Source organism: Canis lupus, chromosome 26 (genome assembly GCF_003254725.2).
Source record: "Canis lupus dingo isolate Sandy chromosome 26, ASM325472v2, whole genome shotgun sequence".
Lineage (NCBI taxonomy): Eukaryota > Metazoa > Chordata > Mammalia > Carnivora > Canidae > Canis > Canis lupus.
This window is the reverse complement of record NC_064268.1, coordinates 25,782,951-25,804,115: the sequence shown is the minus strand read 5'-3', so window position 1 is coordinate 25,804,115 and position 21,165 is coordinate 25,782,951. Positions and strand designations below refer to the sequence as shown.

Sequence of the window (21,165 nt, the reverse complement as noted above, 5' to 3'; positions counted from 1 at the left end):
GTTCATAATATGTTTTTAAAATCGTTTGTATTTCCTTGGCGTTGGTAGTGATCTTTTCTTTCTCATTCATGATTCTATTAATTGGAGTCTTCTCTCTCTTCTTTTTAATAAGGCTGGCTAATGGTTTATCTGTCTTATTAATTCTTTCAAAGAACCAAATCCTGGGTTGGTCGATCCGTTCCACAGTTATTCTGGTCTCGATTTCATTGAGTTCTGCTCGAATCTTCATTAACTCTCTTCTTCTGCTGGTGTAGAATCTATTTACTATTTTTCTCTAGCTCCTTTATGTGTAAGGTTAGCCTTTGTATTTGAATTCTTTCCAGGTTTTGAATGGATGCTTGTATTGCGATGTATTTCCCCCTTAGGACTGCTTTTGCTGCATCCCAAAGATTTTGAACGGTTGTATCTTCATTCTCATTAGTTTCCATGAATCTTTTTCATTCTTCCTTAATTTCTTGGTTGACCCTTTCATCTTTTAGCAAGATGGTCCTTAACTTCCACGTGTTTGAGGTCCTTCCAAACTTCTTGTTGTGATTTTGTTCTAATTTCAAGGCATTATGGTCTCAGATTATGCAGGGGATGATCCCAATCTTTGGTATCTTGTCAGACCCGATTTGTGACCCAGTCTGTGGTCTATTCTGGAGAAAGTTCCTTGTGCACTTGAGAAGAATGTGTATCAGTTGAGTTAGGATGTAAAGTTCTGTAGATATCTATGAAATCCATCTGGTCCAGTGTATCACTTAAAGCTCTCGTTTCTTTGGAGATGTTGTGTTTAGAAGAGCTATCGAGGGTAGAAAGCGATAGATTGAAATCACCAAGTATAAGTGTATTATTATCTAAGTATGCCTTAACTTTGGTTATTAATTGAGTGATATATTTGGCAGCTCCAAGATTTGGGGCATATATATTGATGATTGTTAAGTCCCCTTGTTGTATAGATCCTTAAAGTATGAGATACTGTTCCTTTTCATCTCTTACTACCATCTTTGGGGTAAATTTTAGTTTATCTGATATCAGGATGGCTACCCTTGCTTTCTTTTGAGGACCATTTGAATGGTAAATGGTTCTCCAACCTTTTATTTTCAAGCTGTAGGTGTCCTTCTGTCTAAAACGAGTCTCTTGTAGACAGCAAGTAGATGGGTCCTGCTTTTTTATCCAGTCTGAAACCCTGCACCTTTGAGGGGGTCATTAAGCCCGTTCACGTTCAGAGTGACTATTAAAAGGTATGAGTTTTGAATAAATAGCCTTTGCTTTTCTCATTTGGGTGGTCTTTGTTTATTTCCACATCATTTCAGTTTTAACTGGTCTTAAGTCTTTCTCTTCATGCCCTGCCCATCCCTGCCCTTCAGAAAACCTCTGGGGCTCCTAGGTGGCTCAGTTGGTTAAGCATCTGCCTTTGGGTGAAGTCATGATCTTGGGGTCCTGGGTTCGAGCACCAAATCAAGAGAGTTGGGCTCCCTGCTCAGCGGGGGGGCGGGGGTCCTGCTTCTCCCTCTTTTTTTTTTTTTTTTTTTTTCTTTTTTTTTTTTTTTTTTTTTATTGGTGTTCAATTTACTAACATACAGAATAACACCTGTAGTGAGTCTCTCTGTGAATAACTAGATGGATTCGCGCTCCGGGCCGCGCAGCCCCCTCCGCGGAGCTGCCGCCCAAGCCCCTCTGAGCTGCTCCTGGAACCGCGCAGGCCCCTCTGCACGGAGCCTCTTCCTCTGCCCGAGCCCCTCCGAGCTGCTCCTGGGGCCGCGCAGCCCCCTCTGCGGAGCCGCCGCCCGAGCCCCTCCTGGCTGCTCCACTCTGGAAAACTGTGTGGAGGTTCCTCAAACAGTTAAAAATAGACCTGCCCTACGACCCAGCAATTGCACTGTTGGGGATTTACCCCAAAGATACAAATGCAATGAAACCCCGGGACACCTGCACCCCGATGTTTATAGCAGCAATGGCCACGATAGCCAAACTGTGGAAGGAGCCTCGGTGTCCAACGAAAGATGAATGGATAAAGAAGATGTGGTCTATGTATACAATGGAATATTCCTCAGCCATTAGAAACGACCAATACCCACCATTTGCTTCAACGTGGATGGAACTGGAGGGTATTATGCTGAGTGAAGTAAGTCAGTCGGAGAAGGACAAACATTATATGTTCTCATTCATGTGGGGAATATAAATAATAGTGAAAGGGAATATAAGGGAAGGGAGAAGAAATGTGTGGGAAATATCAGAAAGGGAGACAGAACGTAAAGACTGCTAACTCTGGGAAACGAACTAGGGGTGGTAGAAGGGGAGGAGGGCGGGGGGTGGGAGTGAATGGGTGACGGGCACTGGGGGTTATTCTGTATGTTAGTAAATTGAACACCAATAAAAAATAAATTAAAAAAAAAAAAAAAAAAAAAAAATAAAAGGTATGAGTTTAGTGTCATCATGATATCTATTCAATCCTTGTTTTTGTGGATTGTTCCATTGAACTTCTTCTTAAAGGGGAATTTTAAGAGTCCCCTTTAATATTTCTTGCAGAGCTGGTTGGTGGTCACATATTCATTCAGTTCCTGCCTGTCTTGGAAGCTCTTTATCTCTCCTTCCATTTTGAATGAGAGCCTTGTTGGATAAAGTATTCTTGGTTGCATGTTCTTCTCATTTAGGACCCTGAATATATCCTACCACCCATTTCTGGCCTCCCAGGTCTCTGTGGAGAGGTCTGTTACCCTAATAGTCCTCCCCATAAAAGTCAGGGATTTTTTTGTCTCTTGCTGCTTTAAGGATCTTCTCTTCTTCTTTGAAATTTGCAAGCTTCACTATTAAATGTCGAGGTGTTGAACAGTTTTTATTGATTTTAGGGGGAGATCTCTCTATTTCCTGGATCTGAATGCCTGTTTCCCTTCCCAGATTAGGAAAGTTTTCAGCTAGGATTTATTCAAATACATATTCTGGCCCTCTGGCCCTTCTGGCGCCCTCAGAAACACCAATTAAACATAGGTTTTTCTTCCTCAGGCTGTCGTTTATTTCCCTTAATCTACCTTCATGGTCTTTTAATTGTTTGTCTCTTTTTTCCTCAGTTTCTCTCTTTGCCATCAACTTGTCTTCTATATCCCTCACTCGTTCTTCCACCTCGTTAACCCTCATCTTTGGGACATCTAGTTTGGATTGCATCTCATTCAATTGATTTTTAATTTCTGCCTGATTGGACCTAAATTCTGCAGTCCTGAAGTCTCTTGAGTCCTTTATGCTTTTATTTAGAGCCACCAGTAGCTGTATAACAGTGCTTCTGAGTTGGCTTTCTGACATTGAATTGTAATCCAGATTTTGAAACTCTGTGGGAGAGAGGATGGTTTCCGATTCTTTCTTTTGAGGTGAGGTTTTCCCTCTAGTCATTTTGCTCAGGCAGAGTGTCCAAAAACAAGGTGTATTTGGAAAAGGAGAAAAAAAAGAGGAGAGAAAGAACGAAAGAAAAGAGAAAAGAAAAAAGGAAAAAAAAGAAAAAAGAGAAGAAAAAGAGAAAGAGAAAGAAAGAAAGGGAAAAAAGGGTGGAGGAAGCAAGCACCAATCAAAAAGAAAAAAAACCACGGGGGAGTATCTTCTGTTTGTGTATACTTTAAGTCCCTTGACTTCCCCTGGAACTTGTCCGTCTAGTTGGTCTTCTGGTGGAGAGGCCTGTTGTGTGATTTTCAGGTATTAGCACTTGGGGGAACTGCTCATCCCCCTGCCTGGTGCAGGGCTCAATGGGGGTTGTTTACCCCCTTAGGCCCCAGGAGGAACAACCCCAGTGGCGGGGGCCAGCTCTGGAGCCCTGGAGTCAGCTCCTGCATTATCTACAGAGCTCTCTGTCTGCAGGGCCTGGAGGCTCTGGGGGCGGGGCCACTGATCTGCTCAGCTGGGGCAGGAGCATCCTTGCTGTCCTGGGCCCTCTTGGCCTCTGCCTCTCCTGGGAGGAGGCCGGATCCTGGGCTGTGTCCCAGCGCCCAGTGTTCCAGGGCCTGCGCTGTTGGATTCACGCTCCCGGTCACGCAGCCCCCTCCACGGAGCCACCGCCCGAGCCCCTCTGAGCTGCTCCAGGTCCAGCCTTGTGTGCTGCAGCCCTTGAGGGAGCTCAGCACACTCTCCTCAGGGCTCAGTTCCTCTGTTACTGTCCCAGGGAGCCTGAGGGCCTCCCCGCCCTCCTGGAGTCCTGCTCTAACTCTCTGGGAGGCCTTTCTGCCCCGAAGATTGGTGAAGCTCCTGCTTCTCCGGGACAGGGCTCTCCTGTCCTGGGGACACTCGCCCCAGCCTCAGCCCAGCTCCTCGAGGGGTCCCTCCCCCTTGGATGCCTTTTGTTTTTTTATTTCTTTTTCCCCCGTCTTCCTACCTTGATAGAAGCAGGAACTCTTCTCACTGTAGCGTTTCAGGTGTTCTCTCTTTAAATCTCAGGCCGAATTCATAGATTTTCAGGATAATTTGAAGGTTATCTAGGTAATTTGGGGGGGACAGGTGATTTGGGGACCCTACTCTTCCACCATCTTGCCCCTCCTCCCAATACCCTCCTGTTTCATCCACGTCAAAGCAAATGGTGGGCATTTGTCATTTCTAATGGCTGAGGAATATTCCATTGTATACATAGACCACATCTTCTTTATCCATTCATCTTTCGATGGACACCGAGGCTCCTTCCACAGTTTGGCTACTGTGGACATTGCTGCTAGAATCATCGGGGTGCAGGTGTCCCCGAGTTACACTGCATCTGTATCTTTGGCGTAAATCCCCAGCACTTCAATTGCTGGGTCATAGGGCAGATTTTTTTTAACTCTTTGAGGAACCTCCACACAGTTTTCCAGAGTGGCTGCAGCATTTCCCTATCCCCCCAACAGTGCAGGAGTGTTCCACATCTCCACATCCTCTTCAACATTTGTGGTTTCCTGTCTAGTTAATTTTCCCTATTCTCAGTGGTGTCAGGTGGTATCTCATTGTAGTTTTTTTTAATAATAAATTTATTTTTATTGGTGTTCAATTTGTCAACATAAAGCATAACACCCAGTGCTCATCCAGTCAAGTGCCCCCCTCAGTGCCCACCACCCATTCACCCCCACCACCTGCCCTCCTCCCCTTCTACCACCTCTAGTTCGTTTCCCAGAGTTAGTAGTCTTTACATTCTGTCTCCCTTTCTGATATTTATTTATGTATTTATTTATGTATGTATGTATGTATTTATTTATTTATTATTTTAAAGTTTTAATTTATTCATTCAAGAAAGACACACACACAGAGAGAGTCAGGGACACAGGCAGAGGGAGAAACAGGCTCCATGCAGTGAGGCCAACATGGGACTTGATCCAGTACTTCAGGATCAAGGCCCAGGCTGAAAGCAGGAGTTCAACCCCTGAACCAAGCAGGCCTCCCTTTAAAAAATTATTACTATTTTTAAGTATGCAACAAAGTTTCATTGCACTGAAATGCAACCTAATAAAGTAAGCATCAAGAAAATACTAAATGAACATTTCTTCAATTTTTCGTTTTTTATCTGTAAAGGAAGACTTTTAATATTCCTTTTTTTTTCTAGAGGAAATGTATTTAGCCTCCATCTATAGTCCTGATCCAACAGACATTTTCTAATATGAAATATCCGATTTTGGTTTTTGTGAACTAATGCCTCCTGAGTCACTCATATAATTTTCAATGTTAGGATTCATCCAGGAATGGAAATCAGTCCAGACCCTTCCCAATGCCCATCTCCCCATGGCCAGTCTGCATTTATAGGGCTCTGGGCTCAGGTATTTGGCCATGAGATGTCAGTAATCACATGATATTTGTATCCACACTAGATGAAACAAAGTGTATGTGTCCTTTCCTCATCTTGGTTTCTCACTGGGCCCAGCACCACAATGTAACCCCAAGGGGTACTCATCCTCGTCCTCAGGCTGGGCACTAGGAGATGGTCAAGTCAGATTTGTTCCCAAGAAGGGAGCCTGAGAAATCAGTACTTATTGTTTTTATTATAAATAAATGCTCCAGACTTGTCCAATCTTTTCTTAGATCCAGTATGGATAGAGTCATGTGCTGGAGGCATTCCTGAAAGTGACTGTCCCTCCTGGGGACACTGCCATGAAGTCTCCTGAGTCACCATGATCTAAGAATTGGTCCCTGAAATGAAAATAGACACAAGTTATGGATGAAGAAGAAAGGCGGATGGATCCCTCCTATGGATGCCTCTGAGATCCCCATGATCAGTGGAAGTGGCTGAGGAGGGGGAGAAGAAGGAGAGGAGTCAAGATCGTGCTGTGGAATTTCCACAGATTCCCTGGCCTTAAAACTGGCTCTGGTCTCTGGGATGTCTCTTTTTTATTTAAGTTTTTCTTTACATTTCGGTTATTAACACAATGTGTAATAGGAGTACAATTAGTAATTCAAGACTTAAATAAATGAGCCAGTGCTCATCACAAGTGCACTCCTTAGGCCCCACCACATTTTAACCCATCCCTCCACCCACCTTCCATTTAGTAAGCATTAGTTAGTTCTCTAGAGTAAATGGTTTGTTCTTGTTTTCCTCTCTCTTTCCCCTATGATGCATTGTTTCATTTCTTAAATTCTCCATGAGTGAAATTATATGCTCTTTGTCTTTCTATGATTGATTTACTTCACTTAGCATTATACTCCCTAGCTCCATCCACATCTTTGCAAATGATAAAATGTGATTCTTTTTATGGTTCAGTAATATTCCATCATATATATAGATATAGATATAGATGATATAGATAGATATAGATATAGATATAGATATAGATATAGATATAGATATAGATATAGATAGATATTCCAACCATTTATCAGTTGGGCTCACTCTGGTATTGCTCAAAATGCCACTATGAACTTCAAGGAGAATGTATCCCCTTGATTCAGTATTTTTGTATTCTTTGGGTAAATACCAGGAGGGTAATTGCTGAGTCACAGAGTATTTCTATTTTTAACACTTTGAGTATCCTTCAAACTGTGTTCTAAAGGATCTACATAAATTTGCACACCCATGAACAGTGCAAGACGTTTCCCCTTTCTCTACATCATTGCCCACTCCTGCTGTTTCCTATGTTGTGTCTGTTAGCTGTTATGACTGGTGTGACGTCATTTCTCAGTTTAATTTTGATTTGTATTTGGGATGTTTCCTTTATCTCCTCCTCAGCTCCAAGGATGAAGGGTGGGCTTGGTGGTATATTGTGTAAATAGGAGCCCACAATTCTATCTGATTCTGGATCCTCAGCCCAGCTAGTAGCTTCCACCCAAGGTGGGTTTCTCGGGTGGGTGAGAGCTATGGGTTTGTCCCCTGGGAGGAGACAGCTGCTGTCATCTCTCCCTCTGGCAGTGAGCACCAGTGCAGGGCCCAGGCAGGTGGAACCATTTCATTGGGTTTCAGGCCTGGCCAGCTCTGAGCAGGTGCACAGCGCCCCCTGCTGACAGGCTCAGCAGATCAGTCAAGGTGGTGGGAATTGTAGGAGGAATGGAGCCCATTATTGGTTTCAACAAAAAAGAAGAAAACAAATAGAAGTGTTAAGAAAAAAAAAAAAAAGAAATGTTACCTACTCTTGAGTGCCTCTGGAGAGTTTCCTTTCTGTCATTGACAGAAAGCTTCTGTTATCTTTTTCAGTTCTAAAATTTCCATTTGTTTTGTTTTGATGATTTCTCTTTAAATTCTGCATTTCTGTCATTTACAGAAAGCTTCTGTTATCTTTTTTCAGTTCTAAAATTTCCATTTGGTCTGTTTTGATGATTTCTCTTTAATTTCTGCATTTCTATTTTTTCCATTTGTTGAAGAGTGTTTGTAATTTTAAACAACATGGATTTTATGATAGTTGCCTAAAGCTACCTGTCCAATAATTACAGCATATGAGTGATCTCAGTGTTGGTGTCAGCCGATTCTCCTTTCTTATTCAGGATTTTATCTTCTTGGTTCTTCACATGTCATATATTTTTTTTATTGGATCCTGGGTATTATGGCTATTATATAATGAGATGCTTGATCCTCAGTTATTTTTCTTCAAACAAGTGATCCCCCCGCTGAAGTGCAGCAGCAAGGGGAAGGGTGTTCGTGTCTGTTCCAGGTAGCTCAAGTGCAAATGTTTACCACTCTGCTGCTTACTCTCTGCTGGAGAAGTGGGGCAGTGATTGGCACATCCCACCTCTTATCAGGTGGTGGTGTGGGACAAGCTCGTTCCTGGGCCCTGCCAACACCATGGTGGGATGCACAGGACTGAATGGAGCTGCTTTCCTTCAGGGAGTGGATCCTCTGCTCCCCACTGCATTCCTTGTCCTCACTGACTCCAGAGAGTGGAGGGTCAAATGCAGCGCCAGCTCCCTTGCCTCCTGCATCATATTTCAGTGTTTTCAGGCCCAGGGAGACCCCAGGCTCAGTTCCCCAGTGTTCAGACCGCCACCAGCAGTGGGTTATGGCAACAAACCAGCTTTGCCATGTACCACTGCATTCATTCTCCCTGCAGAGCGATGGAGTTCATATGATCTCCCCAGTATCTGCCAAAATCAAGGGTGAAAAAACCTGGAGTGCAAACTAGTCCACTAGGCCTGCCTTGCCAAGAATTGTTGATGTTCCCATGCGATGGAGGCTCAGCTATCTCCTGAGTAGCTGACACCATGGCGGGTGGGTACTGGGACACTGCCTGCCCCTGCCAGGAGGATATGGACACCATGTCTCTTCTGAGCAATAATGTGAACCCTGCATGAGGACACACTGGGAATTCATTAGTGTGTGTCTAAGTCATGGGCAGGTTTGTCCAAATATTTCCTCCACTCAGGCCAACTTATCTCCATATCCTCTGACCAGAGGAGTTGCTGCTTTTGAAGTTTTAGTGTTTTCTTTTTTTTTTTTTTGAGTTTTAGTGTTTTCTGGTCTGATTTTCTGAATCTCAGCCTTTGAATGTTTCATGGTTGAAGGAACCTACAGGATCTTGTCTTACATGTAGGGGACCTAATACAAGAAAAGGAACCAGGGTACGCACTGTTGAATTTTCCTCAATTTGTTTGAAGTCTTCCTTCTTCCTCTTTCTACCTTCAAAAGTCTTCCTATACTTGTTTGTTGTAGTGTGTCAGGACATTTCTGTTGTAAGAGAGAGGACCTGCATGAATGGGAGCACTTCCTACTGTCCAGTTCTGGGGATCCTCATGGTGCCCATTCTGAATTCTTTTTCCAGGGCTAGAATGGCGGGGATCCTGCTGACCTGCTGGAAGGTAGGAGATTTATCTTGACACTCAAGCTGTGTAAATAAAAGACAAAGAACCTGATTGTTATTTTTACATTACTCTTTGCAGTGTAAAGAAAAGCAAATACATTCCATAACCAAGAACTCAGTGTGAAAAGTTTTACAGGCTGGCTGGAAACCAGTAGAGCACAAATGTCTGTCTTTCTGTTCTGAAATGCAGAGGAGTGGAGAGAAGAAATTTTTATTCCTGTTTTCTTTTATTTGTTTGTGTGTAGAAATTTTATTCTGTAATAAGTTTATATTTACCGAAATAAATACAAATATGGGATACAGATCTCTATGTTTCACCCAGCTTTTTCTAATGGTAACATTTTGTGTTGTTATGATATGTTTATAAAAACAAGTATTTACCAGTGGTGTGATAATCCTGAAAAAATTGCAGACTAAATTTGGATTTCAAAATTTGTTTGTTTGTTTGTTTATTTATTTATTTATTTATTTATTTATTTATTATAGCACTGTTTTGCCTAAAATCAATCCAGGTATTAACATTGCATTTATTCATAAGGACATACTAAAATCCTCCAATGTATGAGTTTTCAGGATTTCTCTGTTCTTGATTTTGGGAATTTGGAGACAGCTGGTGTGGTATATTGTAGAATCTCCCAGAACATGGATTTATCTGATTTTTTTCTCATGATTACATTAATTTTATGGATTTGGGGGAAAATAGCACAAGGTGAATTGATGTTCTTAATGCATCATTGGGAAGATGTGTCATACTAACATGACATATCATTGAGAGTATGGGTGGGGAAAATGCATATTCGGTGCTATTTTATTTTCTTTATTTATTTTCTTTATTTTTTTGAAGATTTTATTTTTATTCATGAGAGGCACACAGAGAAAGAGAGTGAGAGAGAGAGGCAGAGACACAGCCAGAGGGAGAAGCAGGCTCCAGGCAGTGTGCCTGACACAGGACTCCATCCCTGGTCTCCAGGATCACACCCTGGGCTGAAGGTGCTGCTAAACTGCTGAACCAGTTGGGGCTGCCCAATTTGGTGCTATTTTAAATTATTCTTTTTCTGTTCTTAATCTATCTGATGTCAGTCTACTGGATTTTGGCCATGCTGATAAGTGTGCAATGGTAACTTATTCATATTTGCTTTTGCTTTTCCCTAATGATAGATAGTATGGAATAGAATATCACATGTTTATATGAAATCTCCCTATCTCCTTCTGTGAAATATCTGGTAATGTCTTTAACTTACTTTTTAGTCACTTTTTTTTTCTTGTGCTTTGTTTGAGAAATACGTTGTATAGCGTCTTTTTTTCCTTCTTTCCTTTTTCTTTCTTTCTCTCTCTTTATATCCTTTCTTTCCTTTTTATATATATTTGTATCTGTATATTTATGACTGCTCAAGTCTCCAGAAGGTTGTCAATTTATCTGAAATACATTCTGTCTCTGGTTTATTGATTTTTTCTGTTAGGTTTTATTTTTGTCATTATTCAGGGGAAATGGGACACATCTTCTCTAAGAGACATTTCACATCACATTTTCCAGTCATCCAGATCATACTAGAAGTGGAACCATACCAGTCAGGGCACCAGCTGCTCTCCATCGACTCCCATGTTCCTGAAACCCCAAGTGTCTTTGTTCTGTTGCTATAATCTTTGCCTATGAAGTAGGCCAAATGTGCCAGTGTTTCTAATGACTTGGTGAAGAGGAAATAGCTATGGATCCTCATAACGATCCCATCTCAAGGCCTAGAGAACACACAGTCTGAATCCATACATTCTACAAACAAGCTTCCAAACAACAAGCCATTTTGTTCAGGCCCAATGGATTGAGGACAGAACTTAGGAGGTTCATCCGGTCTCAATTCCCCACATCTGCTTGTCACGTCTACAGTGGAATCTGCTAAAATTTAACACTCCTCCCCTCTGCCCTTCCCCACACCTTCTCTCTCTCATTCGAATAATAGTCTTGAAAAATAACACATTAGATATTTATCATACGTTTAATGGTTACATATTTTATGCACTATAATTTCAAGTATATAATATGTATATATAGATAGATTAGAAATTAGATGGAAATATGAATATTTTTTTCTAAGAGAAAAAATTATCTGTTACCACAGATGACAGCATAGCATATTCCAGTTTAGCCCCCTGAAGAAGAGCTTGAACCATAAGGCAACAGGATGACTGGGGTGATGACCATCCTGTGCAAATAATGGGAGCAAAGTAATACAAATGACCGCCCTCTGCATCTTTTCCCTCATCACTGAACACTCCTTGTTGATGAGGGAGGAGGTAAAGGGAAGAATCAGGACAGGACAGAGAACACCCAGCACTATGATCCCTGAGGACTCACTGGTGGCATTCCCATTTGCCTTTCATCAACGGTCTCTCACCTTAGACACACATAACAATACTGGTGATATTTTTAAGATGCAAATTTGACCAGGTATGGGATTGTCTCCCCTTGCCTGAACATCATCTCTGAAAATGACTCCATGGGGATTGAGGATGAAATGTGCCTGGAGAAATTGAGTCAGAACTGAGAACTCATGAGACTCCAGGGACTCCTGTACAGCACAAAACTTCACTGAGGACACTGCCTGCTCAGTTTGCAAGAATTTGTGTATTTTCTTAGACACCTGGCCCAGAAGTCTGGTCTCACAGGACACATGCGACAGGGCCCCCTATTGTGCTAACATGCTTAGCCCACCATCTCCTCTGACTCCACCCAACACTCCTGGAATGGTGTCCAGACTGTGCAATTGGATCATTTTAATGTCACTGCCCAGGAAAGGAGAATGAGGAGTTGCCCTTGTCAACTTTGGCCCTGACACTTATTTTCAAAAAACTAATGGTCTCCAGACAGTTAAATACATGATAAATTGAATTGTGCTCATATTACCAGATATTTCAGAATTACCTGTCATTGAGTTTGCTTCTTCCAGGTGCCTCAGGTCCATACCACTCTATCATCCTCTTGAAAGAAGTAAAGGTCATAAGGTTCTCAGGGTACCAAGGTGGCTCACACCTTGTAATAATTCTATGTGAATTCTTCTTTCATCTGAACGTTGTTGTTGTTTTCTTGTTACCATGTAGATTTCCTGTCAAGTCTGCATTCCTCACTGCTAAGGCTTTTCAGCCTATATTTGTTATGACAATATAATGCCATCAGGGGAAATGTGTCTTCCACTCCTCTGATTTGTCTGAGATCAATTTTTCCCTTGAATGTTAGCCAGAAATTCTAATTTGTTTGTCCCTCTGATATGCTTTGTATTTCTAGGCTCATTCTGTTATTTACTCAGCATGATGATTCCTATTAAGAGAACCTTACTATAAATGAACCTCTCCTCACTTCTGAGGTGTTCTTCAACCTCCCCTGCACTGACACCATCATGGTCCTGCACTCTAATTACATTGGACTCTAACCTAGAAATATTGTTCAGAGTTCCATGGAAGTCACTGGAGTTATGTGTCTAAGATCTGAGTCCAATAAACAGCTATTGCCTAACATCTTGCCTAATAGGGAACAAGAGGGGATGAGAAGTAGACAGTGAAGGATTAAACCGGGGAGGTGTCCAAATGGCAGAATGACACCAAGTGTGTAGATGTATTTGGATGATGGTGGTTGAAGCTTCACTATATTAAGTCATCCAATCCATTGCCACCGTGTCTTCTCACTTACTGAAATCTGCTTAATTTTTGGCAATCTTTTGTAGTTTTCAGTTTACATTTTTTTCCTACTCGTTATATTCTCTCCTAAATGTTTTATTCTTCTTGATGCTATCCTAAATAGAATTGTTTATTAGTTTCTTTTTTGGGCTTCTTCATTTTGGATATAGACAACACTACCTGGTTTTTTTTTTTTTTTCACTACCTGGTTTTGATAAGGCATTACCACTTGAACTCCTGTGGGAGATACTAGATAGATCTCATTGAGGATTGATGATATAGTTTGTTCCCTGTTTTGGAAGAGTAGGAACAAGTAACGAAACAGGAAAGAATATGAGAAGGAAGCTCTGCATCCGTCACCTTAAAATAAGCAATCTAACATGATTGCATGCACAGGAGAAAGTAGATGACTAAATAAAATGGCTGTTGCCTCGACCCCTTATGTGGAAAATAGAAAACCCTAATGTTTTTTCTTCTTTTCCAGTTTGTCATACACCTGATTTATGTTTTCTAGAACCTATGTAATCATTTGTGAAACATGTATTTCACAAGGACCAAGAATTCTCCGATAGATGCAGTCAAAGTAGTAATAGGTAGGGTGAGGAAGGAGCTTCCCTCTTTGTTCCTGACCCAGTGATTTTGGCAGGAAGGAGAGGAGAGATATGCTTCCAGCTCTTTGCTTCCTCAGGATGTGGCCACTGGGAGAGGACACCATCCTACTACAAGCAGCCTTTCTCTGCTGGTTCCCCAGCTTCCACTCCCACTTCCAAGCTCTAACATCTCCCCCATCTCCTCACTGGACCATGATTCCCCTTCTCTGACAACGATGATATCTAGGGAATAACCCTCAAGATTTGACACACACCTACGACTGTTGGATTATTTGAAGGTTGGTTAAAAAAAGTATATTTCATTCCAATTAGGCGTCTTTATTGTCTATTTATGCTGGAAATGTGCAGCGAGTAACTATAATTTTCGGGTTATAAATTATTTCCCAGATAATGATATCTTGTTTAATTGATTTATATGATCTAATACTGAGACTTCTTTAGTTACAAATAAAGAAGTTATAGAAATTATTCAGTATTGAATCTCTAAGACCCAGATATTCAAAAAGTTTTTGAATATGAAATTTTGAATTTTGAATTTTTGAATTTTGAAATATGCTGTGATATCTGAAATGTATATAAATATCTAAAATACATAGATATAGATGGGATATGACATATGAATAACAAAAAGGTCAGATTGTGAAAATAAGGGTAATGCATGTTGAGGAGGATGGGGACCATCTAAGTGAGTCCTTAGGGGAAGAGGTTGTCAAAGACCAGCAGTCCTCCCCTGAGATGTGTGGGTCTGCCCCACCTCTGAACTCTCCAAGTGAGGAAGGATCTGAATGAGGATTCCAGGAAAGATTCATGGACCTTCAACAAAATTAAGGTTCCCTTGCAAAGATGGATCTTCTCTATATAAGGTAGTGGCCTATCCCCATACATCTACTCCACATATTTGCCCGTCTCTGATTCTGGTCTTAGACAAAGGCAAGTGTAAGAAGGAGCAGTCAGAGACAGAATTATGAAACTCTGTCATAGAAAATCGTGTTCAGGGAAAGGCCCTCTCTGGGCCTGCTGAAGAAAGAGAGAGGCGTTTTTCATGGAATCCCAGATGAAGGGGAGATTTTCACCCTGTACTCTGAAAATGGAGGTGATTCATGTTTGGAGAACCAAATCAATAACAGAGGGATAGGAAGTCAAAAGTTACAAGATGTCCAGGAGAGGAGAAGAGGTTAAGCAAAAAGTGCAGGGTGAGGGAGGACTATCTAAGGCCAAGGGAATGGACCTCCTCTGCCTGGACCATTGCGGGTTCTCCAGCATAGATTCCCTGCCCCTCCAAAGGAGACCTATCTCAGGAACCTGTGGAATATGTTGGTGTGAGTGGCTGAAGGCATGAGGAAGCTAGATAGAGACAAAAAACCTGGGAGAAGATTGATCCTTTCAAAGCTCAGGCTACTGTCAGGTCAGAGAAGCCCCTGTGAACTGAACAACTTATCATCTGCCACTCACCTTAACCTTCCAGTTTGAGGGAACTCCCCCACACTCCTCGCAGGACACCCCCCAGTGATTCTTCCCATCACAAGGATCCTATCCTCAGTTGCCCTCTCTGACATTTGGTCACCTGAACAAGAACCTTAATCATGCTGACTTTGTAGTTCCTGGAGCTCATGTGTGCAGAATAGAAACAGGTGGGTATTCTGGAATCCCACACTGTGGAGGGGTCGCATGGTGGGCAACACATCCTGTAAGTGAGGGCAGAATCTACTCTCTGAGCTACACTGGGTAGCAGGCGGTGTTCTCATGTGCATTGTAGGTCACAATGGGGCATTGAACCATGAAGGAAATAACAGCGCAGCCTTCTGGGCACAACGATGAGATCTGCGGACAGAGTCTTACTCCTTCTTTCCTTTTGCTCTTGGGAATGGAGTCACTCACGACATATGGGGTCACATTCCCCATGACTGTTCCATACATGATTCTGGACTGGTGATGCCTTTAGTCACAGGAAGAAGGAAGAGATGACGTAGGTTTCCATATGGGTTGAGAAATGCCACCATCCAGTTTCACCAGGGGGTTATAGAGTCACAGCAGAGGAGAGCCTCAAATGGGTGGAGTCCTGCTCCAAGTACCACTGAAGCAGGTTCAGGCCCTTCTCACGTGTGAAGAAGGTGGGCGGATCCCTGGGTGGTGCAGCGGTTTGGCGCCTGCCTTTGGCCCAGGGCGTGATCCTGGAGACCCAGGATCGAATCCCACATTGGGCTCCCGGTGCATGGAGCCTGCTTCTCCCTCTGCCTGTGTCTCTGCCTCTCTCTCTCTCTCTGTGACTATCATAAATAAATAAAAATTAAAAAAAAGAAGGTGGGCATCAGTCCTTCTAACTTGTCAGTTGCAATGGCCCAGAGCCTCCTGGTGTCCACACAATCATGACCTGTATTTAAATAAAAATAGTGCTTCACAGTCAGGTTTTTCAATGACAGAATGAGATAAACCTCTTGAAAACTTTTAAATGAAAATATATGATATGCAAATATGGAAATAAGTACTGAAATGTGGACAAAAATAAAGAATGATAAATATGAGTTAATAATAAATAACAGGTACACTTTATTAAGAAGAAGAAAAAGTCCAAAAATGCTTAAAAAGAACAATTTCCTTAGAAAAAATACACAATGTTATTAGGAACTATTCCTAAAAAGACGTAAGATACAGGGAGCTTCAAAAGAGAAACTAATGAAAATAAAGATACAACCATTCAAAATCTGTGGGAAACAGCATAGCAGTCCTAAGAGGGAAATACATCACAGTAGAAATATCCCTCAAAAATTTTGTTTTTTTTTTTTTTTAATTTTTTTTTATTTATGATAGTCATAGAGAGAGAGAGAGAATGAGACAGAGACACAGGCAGAGGGAGAAGCAGGCTCCATGCACCGGGAGCCCGATGTGGGATTCGATCCCGGGTCTCCAGGATCGCGCCCTGGGCCAAAGGCAGGCGCCAAACCGCTGCGTCACCCAGGGATCCCTATCCCTCAAAAATTTTGAAAAAAAAATACACAAGATAACCTCACACCTAAAGAAACTGGAGAACAGCAAATAAAACATACACCAAGCAGAAGAAGAAAGCAAAACTCAATGAAGTAGAGACCAGAAGAACTGTAGAACAGATCAACAAAACGAGGTGTTTGTTCTTTGAAAGAATTAATAAGAAACATAAACCATTAGCCATCTTTATTTATTTATTTATTTTTAATTTTTATTTATTTATGACAGTCACACAGAGAGAGAGAGACAGAGAGAGGCAGAGACATAGGCAGAGGGAGAAGCAGGCTCCATGCACCGGGAGCCCGATGTGGGATTCGATCCCGGGTCTCCAGGATCGCGCCCTGGGCCAAAGTCAGGCACTAAACCGCTGCACCACCCAGGGTTCCCTAGCCATCCTTATTTAAAAGAAGAGAGAAATGACTCGAATTAAGAAAATAATGAATGAAAAATGAGAGATCACAACCAATACCAAGGAAATACTAATGATTTTCAAAACATATTATGAGCAGCTTTACGCCAATAAATTAGGCAATCCAGAAGAAATGGAATTCCACATTTGTGGAAAAATGCAAATATTTTATTATAAAAATGCAAAACTATAACAGGAGAAATAGAAAACCTGAACAGGCCAATATCCAGGGGGGAAATTGAAGCAGTCATCAAAAACCTCCTGAGACACAAAGAGTCCAGAGCCAGATGGCTACCCAAGGGCATTCTATCAAACGTTTAAAGAAGAAATAATGCCGTTTCTACTAAAAATGTTCCAAAGAATAGAAAGGAATGGGATACTGCCAAACTCATTCTATTAGGCCAGCATCACCTTACTTCCAAAACCAAACAAACCCCACAAAAAAGAAGTGTACGTCAATATCCCTGATGAACACAGATGCAAAAATTTTCAAAAAGATATTAGCCAATAGGATCCAATAGTACATTAAGATTATTCACCATAACTAAGTAGGATTTAATCAGGGAATTCAAGGTTGGTTCAACACTTATACAACAATAAACGTGATACATCACATCAACAAGAGAAAAGACAAGTATCATATGATCCTCTCAATAGATGCAGAGAAAGCATTTGAAAAAATACAGCATCCATTCCTGATCCAAACTCTTCAGAGTGTAAGGATGGAGGGAACATTCCTCAACATCTTAAAAGCCATCTACGAAAAGCCCACAGCAAATATCATTTTCAATGGGGAAACCCTGAGAGCCTCTCCCCTATGATCAGGAACAAGACAGGGATGTCCGCTCTCACCACTGCTCTTTCAGATAGTACTAGAAGTCCTAGACTCAGCAATCAGGCAACAAAATGTAATAAAGCGCACTCAAATTGGCAAAGAGTATGTCAAACACTCCCTCTTTGCAGATGACATAATACTGTACGTATAAACCCAAATGATTCCACCCCAAGATTGTGAAACTCAAACAGCAATTTGGCAATGTGGCAGGATAAAAATCATTGCCCAGAAATCAGTGACATTTCTATACACTAACAAAGAGACTGAGGAAAGAGAAATTAAGGAGTCATTCTCTTCAGAGAGTTGGAAAAAAATATCTTAAGATTTTTGTGGAATCAGAAAAGACCCCAAATAGCCAGGGGAATTTTAAAAAAGAAAACCATAGCTGGGGGCATCACAATGCCAGATTTCAGGTTGTAATTCAAGGCTGTGGTCATCAAGACAGTGTCGAACTGGCACAAAAACAGACACATAGATCAATGGAAAACAATAGAGAATCCAGAAATGGCCCCTCAACTCTATGGTCAACTAATATTTGACAAAGCAGGAAAGACTATCCATTGGAAAAAAGACAGTCTCCTCAATAAATGGTGTTGGGAAAATTGGACCTCCACATGCAGAAGAATAAAACTGTACCACTCTCTTACACCACACACAAAGATAAACTCAAAATGAATGAAAGATAAAAGTGAGACAAGATTCCATCAAAATCTTAGAGGAGAACACCGGCAACACGCTTTTTGGACTTGGCCACAGCAGCTTCTCGCAAGATACATATAAGAAAGCAAGGGAAACAAAAGCAAAAATGAATTATTGGGACTTCATCAAGATAAAAAGCTTCAGTGCAGCAACATTAACAGTCAACAAAACTAAAAGACCACCTACAGAATTTGGGAAGATATTTGTCAATGACATATAAGATAAAGGGCTAATATCCAAGATCTATAAAGAACTTAAAGTCAACACCCAATAAAAAATTATCCGTCATGAAATGGACAGAAGCCATGAACAGACTTTTCTCCAAAAACCTGCATGTGGCCCAACAAGCACATGGGAAAATGCTCCACATCACTTGTCGTCAAGGAAACACAAATCCAAATCACAATGAGATACCACTTTACACCAGTGAGAATGGCTAACATTAACAAGACAGGAAGCAACAAATGTTGGAAAATATGTGGAGAAAGGAGAACTCTCTTGCATTGTTGGTGGGAATTCAAGCTGTTACAACCACTCTGGGAAATAGTCCAGAGGATTCTCAAGAAGGTAAAAATAGAGCTACCCTAGTCCCAGTAATTACACTACTGGGTATTTGCCCCAGAGATCCAGATGTAGTGGAATGATGGGACGCCTGCACCCCAGTGTTCATAGCAGCAATGTCCACAATAGCCAAACTGTGGAAGGATCCACCATATCCTTTGACAGATGAATGGATAAAGGGGATATATACAATGCAATATTACTCAGCCATCAGAAAGGATGAATTACCTACAATTTATGTTGACCTGATAGAACTGGGAGGAATTTTGTTGAGTGAAATAAGTCAATTGGAGAAAGACAATCATCAAATGGTTTCACTCATATGTGGAATATAAGAAATAGCGAAAAGGACAATAAGGGAAAGGAGCAAAACTGGGTGGTGGGAAATTTGGGAGGAAGACAAAACATAAGAGAGTCCTGACTCTGGGAACAAACAAAGGGTTTCAGAAGGGGAGGAGAGTAGGGGACAGGGTGACTGGGTGACAGGCACTAAGGAGGGCATTGATGGGATGGGCACTGGTGTTATAGGTTTACAAATTTTGTTTAAATAAATAATTTTTAAAAAATTATTATGTCTGTGTGGCTCAGGTGTTTAATCATCTGCTTTCAGTTCAAGACATGATGCTGGGGCCTGATATCCAGCACAGCATAGGGCTACCTGCTGAGCAAGGAATCCTTTGTCCCTCTCTCTCAGCTCCCTCTTATCTCATGCCATCTCTCTCTTTCAGATAAATACATAAAATACTTTCTGTGTTGAAAGTACACATTTAGGGAAGCCTAGGTGGTTCATAGTTTGAGCATCTGCCTTTGGCTCAGGGCATGATCTTAGAGTCCCAAGATGGAGTCCCACATCAGGCTGCTACAGTGGGTTTGCTTCTCCCTCTGCCTATGTCTCTGCCTCTCTCTGTGTAGCACTCATTAATGAATAAATGAAATTTTTGAAAAAATAAATATGTATCTATAGGGGCTCCTTGCTAGCTCACTCACTTAAGGGTGGGATTCTTGATCTCGGTTGTAGGACTGAGCCTGATGCTAGATGTAGAGGTTCCTGAAAACTAAAATCTTAGAAAAAGGAAAATATAAATATAAGTGTAATATTTCCCAAAACATAGTATGCTGGTGTGTGCTGTCGTCTGTATGGATTTCATCTATTCTACACATTTTATGAGCAAGAAAGTATTAGTGATGTTAAGATTTTAGAATTAATAGGAGGGAGGGGCAAGATGGTGGAAGAGTAGGGTCCCCAAATCACCTGTCCCCACCAAATTACCTAGATAACCTTCAAATCATCCTGAAAATCTATGAATTCAGCCTGAGATTTAAAGAGAGACCAGCTGGAATGCTACAGTGAGAAGAGTTTGCGCTTCTATCAAGGTAGTAAGATGGGGAAAAAGAAATAAAGAAAGAAAAAGCATCCAAGGGGGAGAGTCCCCACGAGGAGCCAGGCTAAGGCCTGGGCGAGTGTCCCCAGGACAGGAGAGCCCCGTCCCGGAGAAGCAGGAGCTGCACCAACCTTCCCGGGCGGAAAGGGGCTCGTGGGGAGTGGGAGCAGGAACCAGGAGGGCGGGGATGCCCTCAGGCTCCCTGGGACACTAACAGACACTGGCACGCCCAGGAGAGTGCCCCAAAATCCCTAAAGGGCTGCAGCATGCACAACGGGACCCAGGAGCAGGTTGGAGGGGTTCGGGTGGCGGCTCCACAGAGGGGGCTGCGTGGCCAGGAGCGGAAATCCAACAGCACAGGCCCTGAAGCACAGGGCAACGGGACACAGCCCAGGATCCGGCCTCCCCCCGGGTCAGCAGAGGTCCGGAGGGCCCGGGACAGCAAGGACACTCCTGCCCTGAGCTGAGCAGATCAGCGGACCCGCCCTGGAGCTTCCAGGCCCTGCAGACTGAGAGCTCTGGAGTTACTGCAGGGGCTGAATCCAGGTCTCCAGAGCTGCCGCAGCCACTGGGGTTGTTCCTCCTGGGGCCTCACGGGGTAAATAACCCCCACTGAGCCCTGCACCAGGCAGGGGGCAGAGCAGCTCCCCCAAGTGCTAACACCTGAAAATCAGCACAACAGGCCCATCCTCCAGAAGACCAGCTAGACGGACAAGACCCAGGGGAAGTCAAGGGACTTAAAGTATACAGAATCAGAAGATACTCCAAAGTGGTTTTTTTCTTTTTGATTTCTGTTTTCTTACCCCACCCTTTTCTTTCCTTT

General features: G+C 42.2%; 1 long non-coding RNA gene across 1 annotated transcript; it reads right to left on the bottom strand.

Annotated features, from left to right (window-relative positions):
- Nucleotides 1–5,876: 5,876 nt before the first annotated feature.
- Nucleotides 5,877–15,169, bottom strand: LOC118352342 (uncharacterized). Its single transcript, XR_004809286.2, has 3 exons — nt 14,927–15,169; nt 8,967–9,221; nt 5,877–6,105 (listed from the first exon to the last, which is right to left on the bottom strand). It is a non-coding gene; the product is annotated as an uncharacterized LOC118352342 (long non-coding RNA).
- Nucleotides 15,170–21,165: the final 5,996 nt, after the last annotated feature.